The sequence below is a fragment of the Solea solea genome, chromosome 5, assembly GCF_958295425.1.
Source record: "Solea solea chromosome 5, fSolSol10.1, whole genome shotgun sequence".
Taxonomy (NCBI): domain Eukaryota; kingdom Metazoa; phylum Chordata; class Actinopteri; order Pleuronectiformes; family Soleidae; genus Solea; species Solea solea.
In genome coordinates this window covers 520327-532500 of record NC_081138.1, presented here as the reverse complement: position 1 = coordinate 532500, position 12174 = coordinate 520327, and the positions used below count along the sequence as shown (strand labels likewise).

General features: G+C 40.9%; 1 long non-coding RNA gene across 2 annotated transcripts in view; it reads right to left on the bottom strand.

Annotated features, from left to right (window-relative positions):
- The window catches only part of LOC131459139 (uncharacterized), a 20264-nt gene extending 9245 nt beyond the window's left edge, over positions 1-11019 (bottom strand). For both annotated transcript variants that reach the window (XR_009240205.1, XR_009240204.1), the window contains exons 1-2: positions 10897-11019; positions 7849-7949 (exon numbers count right to left, since the gene is read on the bottom strand). This is a non-coding gene — a long non-coding RNA (uncharacterized LOC131459139). The remainder of the gene's footprint in view (positions 1-7848; positions 7950-10896) is intronic.
- Positions 11020-12174: the final 1155 nt, after the last annotated feature.

Genomic DNA, 12174 nt, shown 5'->3' with positions numbered 1-12174 from the left:
GACGTGTTTCTATCAGACAATCTTAACTTTGCACGGAGCCCTGACCTTTAACCTCATCGAGCATCTTAGACGTCCTCGTCCAACATCAGTGTGTGACCTCATAAATGCTGAACGCACACAAATTCACACAGAAACACTTCAAAATCTTTAAGAACATCTTCCAAAAAGCACGGACACTGTTAGAGTTAAGTATAGTTTACGTGTGAAAGACCCTTCAGCTCATTCTTTCCTCTGCAGTTTGAGTGAGGTGAGTTTATTACTCTGCTGATCCGACTGAAACATGCACAAAATCCACTTCATAATAAAAGTCACACACAAGTAACGACACCACGTTTATGAAAATATCAGCATGTTTTGAGGATGTTAAAAGGTGCTGTTGTTGTCGCTCATAGATGAAATAATACTAATAATAATAATAATGCTTTCTCGAGCCCTGTTCACTAACCATGTCACCATCTCACTCTGAGCATAACTAACCCTCACCAACACTGACCAAACCTAGACCTGCTTCTAACCCTGAAACCAATAATGAAAATGATACAACATTCATTTTTAACCAATATTTGTCGTCACAATCACAGACGGACATGTTTACACACACACACGCACACACACACACGCACACACGCACACACACAGTGACTCATGAAGTCAATGCTTTCATTGTCAGATTGAGTCGTCCATATGTTGGTGAACCACACACCACAAATGCTTTGCCTTGAAGAAACAACAGTGTGTTCCTCATCATTTGTTGTGAAAACAGTTCCGCTTGTGGCCTCCCTGCCCCCAGCCTGCATTTCCCTCGCTGTAAATCATGATGGGATGGCTTGCAGGTGTCAGGATTAAAGAATACTCTCAATGACTTTGGGCCAGAGACGCAGTCACAGCTGCTGCTTTTCTACTTTTTTAGAGCTATTTGTTTTGTGCTTGGTGTGATGGTCTCGTAGAAGCGGCGCTGAGGTGGATGAAAGGCCGCGTGAGCACATGATGAAGCTTTGCTGTAACTGCTCTGTCAGTTACAGCAAATGAATGAAAAGCTTCCAGGAACCACGAGTGTTTGCTGTGTCTCTGGTGTCAGTAACTAGAGTTTAAACGTTGTTGTTGTTATGTGTAAACCTGCAGTTTCCAAACAAACATGTATGCATGTAATAAAAGCTACAGGTCTCCATCACATTCATTCACATCAACGTGATGATAATGTTTGAACTGCTTGTGGCACTTTTGTCTGAATGAAACGAGGGTGACGCTAACACAAGCGTTTAGTTGTTATGAACGTGGTTAGGTTGGGCCATAAATAGTTCCTGGTTAGGGCTCGGAACAGATAATGATTTCTCCTCAAAGCATCAACATCCTCTCCATTAAAAACACCAGGATGTCCTCAGAAGACAATGTGGAACAAATCTTATAATGTTTGATGTCAAACGGTGGTCCTCTTCATCCACTAGGTCACCATTTGTGAAAACATAACAAACTAGAAGTGAAGAATGTGAGGACGTCGTTTTTATAACTTCTAAAAACCATGGAGTCTGGCACAGAGCTCATCATCTGTGCAGTTATTTTATTATTATAATAATAATAAAGATGAGTGAGAAACTGAAGGATGTACAATTACCTACATAAATAACATCATACTTATTTAATCTTTAATGCCTTTTCTGATGAAATCCAAAATCAACGTGAAGGAACATTTGCTTGAGATCCAGGAGGAGGGAAAATGGCCTGAGACGAGTGCCAGTGGAGTGAGATTGTGCAGATCAGCGTGCTGAGTGAACTTTATTGGACAGCTTGTATACAGTGGAGTGCAGTTCCAAGCACGTAGCAGCCAGACTCTGCATGCAACTCTGACGTAGAAGGAGCGTTTGGAGTGTTTGCCCTGCATGTTTTATCACACTTATAATTATGATTACTGTGCACCTTGAATCCAAAATCTCCAAAAACCACTTTAGGTATTTGTGAGCAGTGATGAGCAGCACTTCTGCAAAGCCAGAAGGAAACTGGATACCCAGCGGGATTAGAGAGGGTGAGTCTGACGTTTGCCTTCAGTTTACATTCCTCCCAACAGGCAGGCACCATCTGGAGAGGGTTCTGTATTTATTTAAGTGCAAATTGTCTATTTTTAGTTCAATATTAATGTTTCAGATTAGCAGCGACGCAGCTGTGTGTTTAAAGAGTCTCAACAGCTTCCTCTGCACTTCTCCGTGGCTTTAATTCACTTTGAGTTCTAGCTGATAAACATGCTTTGTTTGCCCTTGTTACTTTCCACAGAAACTTTACACGCTCGTTTACATGAAAACATAAAAGATATAAACTTTATAACATAACAAGTTTGTAGTAAAATTGTTTCCATCAAATTCAAGTTTGGATCAACAAAACATTCTCATTGTTTTCCCACTGTGAACTGATTATATATCTCATGTTCCTCTTATTCATTAAGACTGAAGATTAAATTCATCCAGGACATCATCTCCAAACAACACACATTTAACAACACTTATTGGTGAAGGTGTATATATATATATATATATATATATATATATATACACTACCGTTCAAAAGTTTGGGGTCACATTGAAATGTCCTTAATTTTGAAGGAAAAGCACTGTACTTTTCAATGAAGATAACTTTAAAGTAGTCTTAACTTTAAAGAAATACACTCTATACATTGCTAATGTGGTAAATGACTATTCTAGCTGCAAATGTCTGGTTTTTGGTGCAATATCTACATAGGTGTATAGAGGCCCATTTCCAGCAACTATCACTCCAGTGTTCTAATGCTACAATGTGTTTGCTCATTGGCTCAGAAGGCTTATTGATGATTAGAAAACCCTTGTGCAATCATGTTCAGACATTTAAAAACAGTTTAGCTCGTTACAGAAGCTACAAAACTGACCTTCCTTTGAGCAGATTGAGTTTCTGGAGCATCACATTTGTGGGGTCAATTAAACGCTCAAAATGGCCAGAAAAAGAGAACTTTCATCTGAAACTCGACAGTCTATTCTTGTTCTTAGAAATGAAGGCTATTCCATGCGAGAAATTGCTAAGAAATTGAAGATTTCCTACAACGGTGTGTACTACTCCCTTCAGAGGACAGCACAAACAGGCTCTAACCAGAGTAGAAAAAGAAGTGGGAGGCCGCGTTGCACAACTGAGCAAGAAGATAAGTACATTAGAGTCTCTAGTTTGAGAAACAGACGCCTCACAGGTCCCCAACTGGCATCTTCATTAAATAGTACCCGCAAAACACCAGTGTCAACATCTACAGTGAAGAGGCGGCTGCGGGATTCTGGGCTTCAGGGCAGAGTGGCAAAGAAAAAGCCATATCTGAGACTGGCCAATAAAAGAAAAAGATTAAGATGGGCAAAAGAACACAGACATTGGACAGAGGAAGACTGGAAAAAGTGTTGTGGACGGATGAATCCAAGTTTGAGGTGTTTGGATCACAAAGACGAATGTTTGTGAGACACAGAACAAATGAAAAGATGCTGGAAGAATGCCTGACGCCATCTGTTAAGCATGGTGGAGGTAATGTGATGGTCTGGGGTTGCTTTGGTGCTGGTAAGGTGGGAGATTTGTACAGGGTAAAAGGGATTCTGAATAAGGAAGGCTATCACTCCATTTTGCAACGCCATGCCATACCCAGTGGACAGCGCTTGATTGGAGCCAATTTCATCCTACAACAAGACAATGACCCTAAACACACCTCCAAATTGTGCAAGAACTATTTAGAGCAGAAGCAGGCAGCTGGTATTCTATCGGTAATGGAGTGGCCAGCGCAGTCACCAGATCTGAACCCCATTGAGCTGTTGTGGGAGCAGCTTGACCGTATGGTACGCAAGAAGTGCCCATCCAACCAATCCAACTTGTGGGAGCTGCTTCTGGAAGCGTGGGGTGCAATTTCTCCAGATTACCTCAACAAATTAACAGCTAGAATGCCAAAGGTCTGCAATGCTGTAATTGCTGCAAATGGAGGATTCTTTGACGAAAGCAAAGTTTGATGTAAAAAAAATCGTATTTCAAATACAAATCATTATTTCTAACCTTGTCAATGTCTTGACTCTATTTTCTATTCATTTCACAACGTATGGTGGTGAATAAGTGTGACTTTTCATGGAAAACACAAAATTGTTTGGGTGACCCCAAACTTTTGAACGGTAGTGTATATATAAATATTGTATCTTCACTTTCTGCCTAATAAAAATATGTTGACCTAAATGTGACACACTTTAAATATACAGCGAAATGATGGACTATGTTTTGCTTATATCTCACACACACACACACACACACACACACACACACACACACACTCATGGCTAAGACAACAACATGGACAACAAAGCAAACAATACACTGAAGACAACAATCATAAAAGTGTCTCCTGTGTCGACAACAAATGGTTTCCATGGTCCATCCATCATGTTGTGTGTGTGCGTGTGTGTGTGTTCGTGTGTGTGGTGTGTGTGTGCGTGTGTGTGCGTGTGTGTGCGTGTGTGTGCGTGACACACTGACATATTCAACACTTTAACAAAAGGTTTATCTCATAAAATCTACACCTGCTTAATATCTTTAGAATATGAGACAGACTTTTTACAACCTGATGCTATAGTTTGTGTTGCTTTATCATGGCTTACTATTACTACTAATATTACTACTAATAATAATAATAATACTACTACAAGTACTACTATTACTCCTGCTACTAATACTACTATTACTGTACTACTATTACTATTAATAATACTACTATTAGTGTACTACTATTACTACTACTACTACAAGTCCTACTATTACTGCTGCTGCTACTAATACTACTACTACTACTATTACTACTATTACTGCTGCTACTATCACTACTATTACTAAAACTACTACTGCTGCTGCTGCAGCTGCTGCTGCTGCTGCAGCTGCCTCCATCAGTGACTAAACGTGTTAAATAATAAAAAGTGCTGTTAGAAATCCTTTGTTTGAATTTATGCCAGTGACACAAATGTGCAAAAATCATTACAGTTATTGTATGAATTAATATGAAATAGTTTCCTAGTGTACATGGCAACAGCAACAATGTGATGCATATGTGTTGAGGTTCTTCAGGAAGTATAAAGAGTATAATATAAATATAAAGTATACATTTCTTTGAGTAATAAACGACTGATGCTGTTGATATGAAGCCGTGATATCATCTGTGAATATTCATGTTCTACCTTTATCTTTATCTTCTCTGTCAGAGCGTGGCCTTGAACCCAGAGTCTCATGGAAATGACTGCAACACCAACATGTTTACAGAATATAATTGCATCATAATCTCTGGCCTCATTATGGTCACATTTATCAACATCAGCAGAGTCAGTGGTTTGGTTGACAATCACAGTCCTGTCTGTGGTTTGATTTAAGCAATAATATGATTTCATTACGTTTAAGGAAAGACTGGGTTTGTTTTTGATAAATGTACAAAAACAAGTGAGTCCCTAAATAAATAAAAATCTCATATAAATAAATCTAATAATGCTGCAGATATTATAACACTAATAATAAATAATAAATATCAACTCATCATCAGCAGCTTCTCCTTATTGTGTTCATAACAAACTTAATCCAGCTGTAATTATGTTTCCCACAGTTGTGTCGCAGAGTCTCAACCTTCAACCTCACCAGGAAAGTCATTGGCATAAATGGAAACACGTGTGTGCGTGTGTGTGTGCGTGTGTGCGTGTGTGTGCGTGTGTGTGCGTGTGTGTGCGTGTGTGTGTGTGTGTGTGTGCGTGTGTGTGCGTGTGTGTGTGTGCGTGTGTGTGTGTGTAGAACCTTTAATCTAAAACATATCACTAAAAATCACTACAAAATGACTTGAATGGAGCATCTGTGTGATATTACTGTGAGGGGCAGGACAATATTATATTCAGTGTTCACATATTTCTTGTGTAATAATATGTTAAATAATATGTGAGTTAAGACAGTTTAGTCAGAGATACAGAACAGGACCATGGAAAGTGACCTCACGATCACAAAGGTGATCATGTTCACGCTCAGACTGCAGTGGTACAGTCCAGCACCTGCTCAGACACACAAATGTTGTTCTTTAAAGAGTTAGGTTTCATGTTTTTATGTATTTATGTCTCTTTTTATTCTCTCATTTACTCTTAAACTGCCTCTTTGCTGTTGGTGTTCCATGCATATATATATTTTATGTTTTATTTTTAATATTGCTAAAATTGTGTATGGTTCCATATTTTTATTTTTTATGTTTTATTTTTTCATTGTTTTTGTGTGAAGCACATTGAATTGCCACGTGTATGAACTGAGCTACACAATAAATATGCCTTGCCTTAGGTTTGTGGAACTAAAACACACACACACACGATGAGTTACACAAGTTTGTCCTGTCAGAGTGTCACAGAGACACAGCCTCCTCCTCCTCATCCTCATCCTCATCCTCACTCCCCCACACGCTGCTGTGGCACCTGTAGGCTCTGAGACTGCTGCCTGTAAATGTTTGAAAAGTGTAAAACACGCCTCTCTTTGTAATGTTGTTATGTTTGATGCTGAGACAGAGGAAAGAGCAACAGGACGACAAACAGCCTTTATGAGTTTGGTGAAGTGAGTGATCTTCTGTTCACTGTCACAGTCGTGATATAAACTGCTAGTTTTACCTTTCAGTCATGATTGGACGTGAAACTGGAGAGAATTAGAGAGAAGTACATGGATCACACCCTTCTTACTTTGGACATCACTGACATCACAGCACATGTCAGCTCTCATTTCACTTCATGCACTTTTAAAGGCCACAGAAACACAGGCCTTATAAAAGTGTTTCCTTTAAGTTGAGCAGAACATCCATGTTTTTTATGACAGGAGAGTTTATGCCAATTATTTCACACGCACTCGTATGTGAAATATGTGATATGCCGTGTGTGTGTGTGTGTGTGTGTGTGTGTGTGTGTGTGTGTGTGTGTGTGTGTGCGCGCGCTAAAATAAGAATAATGTTTTATATAAAGTCTACAGATTAAATCAATTCCCTAGAGATAGAATTGCTACCACCAGAGGGCGACATCCTCTCCTCACTGCTAAACCTCACACATTGACTGGATGTTTTTATGTTTGCTTTTCAAACACTGTAAACACTGTCACTATTATAACAGATCTCTGCAGAGAACAATGATGAACTTCCTTTGAGATGACAATTAGAATCTAAGTTTACAGCTTGTTTTTAATTTGTCATTGCTGTGTCTTTGTCTTTGTCCCTGAAACAGTGATGATTATTATTCTCAGTCAAGAAGCAGAATTTACAAAATCCAGTGTTGTGCTCGTCTGTTGTTGTTTATCAGAAACACTTTGCTCACTGAAAAGCTTCATCTCAGCTGGAATATATTTGCACAGTGAGGGAAGTCATCTAATAAGAGGGTGTAGCTGCCTGTCTGTCTGACAGCTTCTCTCAGGGAAAACAAAGCATTAATAAATAAATAAGGAAAACAGTCTGGGCCTCCCACTCCCAGCCGCTCTGCACTGGTTTATCAGGGTCGTATCTAACCATCCTGTGGGGCCAGAGCCGTGCTGCAGAGTCTGTGCTTCCATGTGCTTTACTGCAATCAAAAACACCTGGCCTCGGGGCTTGGAATGGTCACAACATTACAGCATATAAACGAGCCAACTACTCGATATAGAGGCCCCATAATTGTTGGACTGAAGAGGATTTCTGCCTTTTTTCCCTCCTTTTTTTTCTTTTTACTGCTGGGTTTTACTATTGTTGTAAGACATGAGAACCAATGTCAGACTTAACCATGCAGCACACATTTAGAAACTCACTTTTACGAACACAGTGGAATTATCCAGAAAACTCATACGTCAACTCACCAGAGCTGTGAGACGGTGCCAGCCATGAGAGAACCAGACTGAGCCGACTGTCCTTCAACTGAGGAGCCTTTGCCAACGCCCACACCACCATTGTTTCACACCTGCACACACACACACACACACACACACACACACACAGTTAAAATCATATGAGTAAGGTTTGGCTGAATGTACACGTGTGTTGCTTGTTCGTTGGGATGTTCTTAGATCAAGGGGCATGATTCCACTTAAGCAGTAATGAAAAACAATATTGTGTTGTTCTTTTGTCCGCCCTCGTTTCTGGATGACTTTAGATTGATGTCACAAACAACACGGGCCAAAAAATGACAGTATACCTTCACACACTTGTAATAATCTCTCACCAGGCAGAATAAACACAGTGAGAACATCAACAGGGTTCATCTAATCTGTCTGTCACAACACACACTTTACACGTGTGAAGATTCCAGTGACAGTGACGTGAAGCCCAGGTTAGCCACCAGGGGGCGACTCCACTTGTTGTGTAAATAATTCAGTTTGAATGGAAAGCTAATGGAGAATGTGACGTTTAAAAGGAAAAGAGATGATGAACAATGACACTGCTGTGATTGACAGATGGTTTGACTCTGATCAAATCACACACACTTTCACGTTCAGTCACTGAGGTTTTTACTGTAATGTGAGTGAAGGAATGAATATTTCCCTTCTTATTATGCCCAAGCTGCCGGTCAGGGTCTGTGCTCTCTCCCCCCTGCCGTGCCCTGGCTCCCCCGCAGCTCCCCCGCAGAGACGCTTCCTTACAGTGATGAGCTTTTGACAGGCCCCAAAACAGCCCGCTTAATGCTGTGCCAGGCCAGACATGGAGCGACTGGGACGCTGGCAGCTTCTTGGCCCACACCAGGCATCATGGGCCTCAGCTCTTTTTACCCCTCCCTTCCTCTTCTCTCGCTCTCTCTCTCTCTCTTTCTACAGCCTCAGGATTGTTATGCAAAGCTTTCCAAGTGGAGATGGTGGGAGTTATCTCATGAACACATGTATCCACATCATATTTGTACAATCTCCTCCATCATAGTGAGAGATGTCCAAGTCTGAGGCCCGGGCTTCACCTGGAACATTCAGCACACCTTTGAAACACAGACACTCATTATCTTTCAGTAACTTTAGCTCCTGACAGCTGTTGATCCTCCAGATTCACTTGCACACAGTGATGTTAACGTTGCAGTCCATGACATTTTTGAGTTCCATAAAGTTTTGAAAACTATTGAAAACATCCTTAGCAGAAGAAAACCCTGTCTCTTGAAACGTAAAGAACTAAGATACTCTAGTGCCACCCGGTGTTGGACTGTGAACACTACGACAAAGACTTAAAGCAAACGTGTGTCCATCTGCTACACAAGGACAACTCATCAGCTACACGGTGTCTTCTCCATTTGTGGTGACTTTTATGGCTTTTCAACTGTAAACATTGTCCCACAGAGAAGGAAACAGATCCCACGTGTGTTGTGTCACTCATCTCTCAGAGCTGCTTTACTGTACTTTTATTAAAACTGGCAGTCACTTAACTACTGGCAAAAAATCGTGTTGTTGGGAAAATGAGGGATAAACACTTCTAATCATAACAGTAGTGTGTATAATAAAAAAACACTGCGTATGTATTTTATGGAGCTGTACTGAATATTAGAAGCACATGCTCTCGCTCTGAAACTGAACAAAATCAAGCTGAAGCTGTAAATCTTTATTGACGACGCCTATTAAATCCCATTCAGTGAGAGTGGATGGAGATGACGGAGACTCCAGAGAGGGCTGCTGTTGTGTGTGTGTGGGGGGAGGGGAGTGAGGGGGAGAGTATGGGGGGGGGGGGGGGGTTGAGTGGGGGGGGCCTTCTTCACGCGCTCAAAACATTTCAAAGTGGGAAATTAAGTAGATTTTCACACTAGAACATTTTACCATGTGTACAAACAAACAGTGGCCACACACACACACACACACACGCACACACACACACACACGCATACACACACGCACACACACTCACTCTGTTTCTCACTTGAAAATAATCAATGACTTTAATGAAAACTGCATAAGAAATGAGAAACAAGAGAAAACATACATGTTTGTTTATAGTACTGATTATATAGTCTGTAGTTATGAAGTCATGAATAACATACTATAATAATATGTGAGCGCACAGATACCTTGGCTTTTATTGTGCATGTATGTCTTATTTTAAATGATGTACTTCTTTTAATGTTTCTGTTGTTTATCTTAGCACGTGTGTTATGTCTGATTTAGTTATTTGTATTTGTCTTTATATTATTATTATTATCTTGTTTGGTCAACTGAAAAACTGTAACATTTTAGAAAACATAGTTATAGTAGATACAAAGTCTCCTCTCCTGATACAAAGTATCAATCCCTGTCTATTTAACACAAATGAGATTGGTAGTAACTATAAATCCTGTACAAATATGACAGCACTGCAGTAGCATCCTCTGTGACATGTACCAACACACACACCTGGTACAGATTAAGCTTAATGGATGGAGCAGATGTGATTTGAATATCTGTGTATTTAACAGACAAGCCATCACTGGAATCACTGCTCTGTGACGACGCTCACGTAATTAACTGTCCAGGTCTGGGAAATATTTCACAAAATGAAAAAAGAAAACCATGTAAAGAATGTAAAAAATGTAATGAATTATTCTGACGATGACGAGTTTCTGTCTCTTTTTATGTCAGGGGAAAAAAATGTTGTTCTCCGCTTCACTGAGAGAGGAAACTGCAGGATTCTCATGAATGTTTCAGCCTCATAACACACTTCATTCTTCATTCATTCAGTCATGTCCTAATTCAATCAGGACATGAATTAGCGTGTGAGAGAGTGAGAGAGTGTGAGGTGTTTGTCATTCACACGTTCATCTCATTTGCAAATGAAACATTTGTTGAACTTTCACACCGACGAGCAGCGTCGTCGTCTTCCTCCAGCTCACTGTGAGGTTTGTCTTCTACGTGACGTGAAATATTCATGTAAACATCAGTGTGATGCACGTGTACATCCTCAGGTACCTTGTCCAACCCCGAGGCCATGCCATGCTCCGTGCCATCCCATCAGCAACTTTAAACATGATTCAGGTCTCGTGCAGTTAGAGAGAGGAGAGCTGGATCCAATTGGGATGAGAAGATAGTCGGTAACCTGCATCATTTCATCTGCTCGTGCCCTAAGAAATATGACAAAAACATCAGAGAATGGAAAAAGCATGAGCTCAGACTTTGTAACCTGGCAGATATAATCCAATCATTCCTTCGAGGGCCTAACTCGTGTTTTTAACGCCAGTCTATACATCATACTGTATATCTAATTTAAGGCTGAGCTGACGGCTCTTTGAAGAAGCAATTTTGAAATCACATTCCAGTTTCCCCTCCCAAACAGCAAATTATTGTTACTCCCATGAGACGTGTGATTTCGGACTCAAGAATTGGAGCAAATCACTTGCAGACGACTTCATGAGGATCCTATTAATCTGAGACGAGGGCTCGGGATTCAAGTCGAAGTATAAACAACCTCCTCGTCAATTGACAAAGTAAAAAAAACCTGTGTGTGCTCAGTTCCACCTTCACAACGTGAGCGTCCGTCCAGAGTCAGGTTTGATGCCAGACACCAGGGAGAAATGTGCCCTATAATTGGTAACAGTCTCTTTTGTATGTAAGCAAAGGTCGAGCGTAATGAATCCCAGCGCCGTGAGGATCCTCTGCAGAGCGCCAACAACTGTTTGTTGTTGGACGTCACCACAGAGCCACTGCAGCCCATCAGATACAGCGTCTACACACACTGCAATCACACTGCTGTTGTTCTTTCTTAAGTGTCTCCCACCAATGACTCAGCAACAATTACTCGAGGTTATCGGGGGGCATCTAGCACCAGAATCTGACCCACATGAACCCGCCCTCATTTCCCCTCAACGGTGCCTCAGTGGCTTTTTTCTGCTCATTAAAAATCCCAGAGTTCTCAGTGAGAGCTGGAAGAGAGATGATGGGAAAGGCAGTTGGAGGAGATGCTGAATGCAGCTGGCACTTCTTATCTACCACATATTAGCGGAGTTGAGGAATGGTATTTGCCATGTTGCATTAGCCTGCTGCCGTCCCATCAGCGCCTGCCATTCCCAGCAACAACATGATCCAAATCAAGTCCAGATGTCTCAACCATCGAGATTCAATATTTCACTACCTCTGCATTTATCTTCTCCACTGTGTCACAGATCCAGACGTGATAGCATCTCACGGGATTTTAGAAACTTGGGGCTGACCATAACGTCACCACGGAGTGGAAATGATATTGTTTATTTT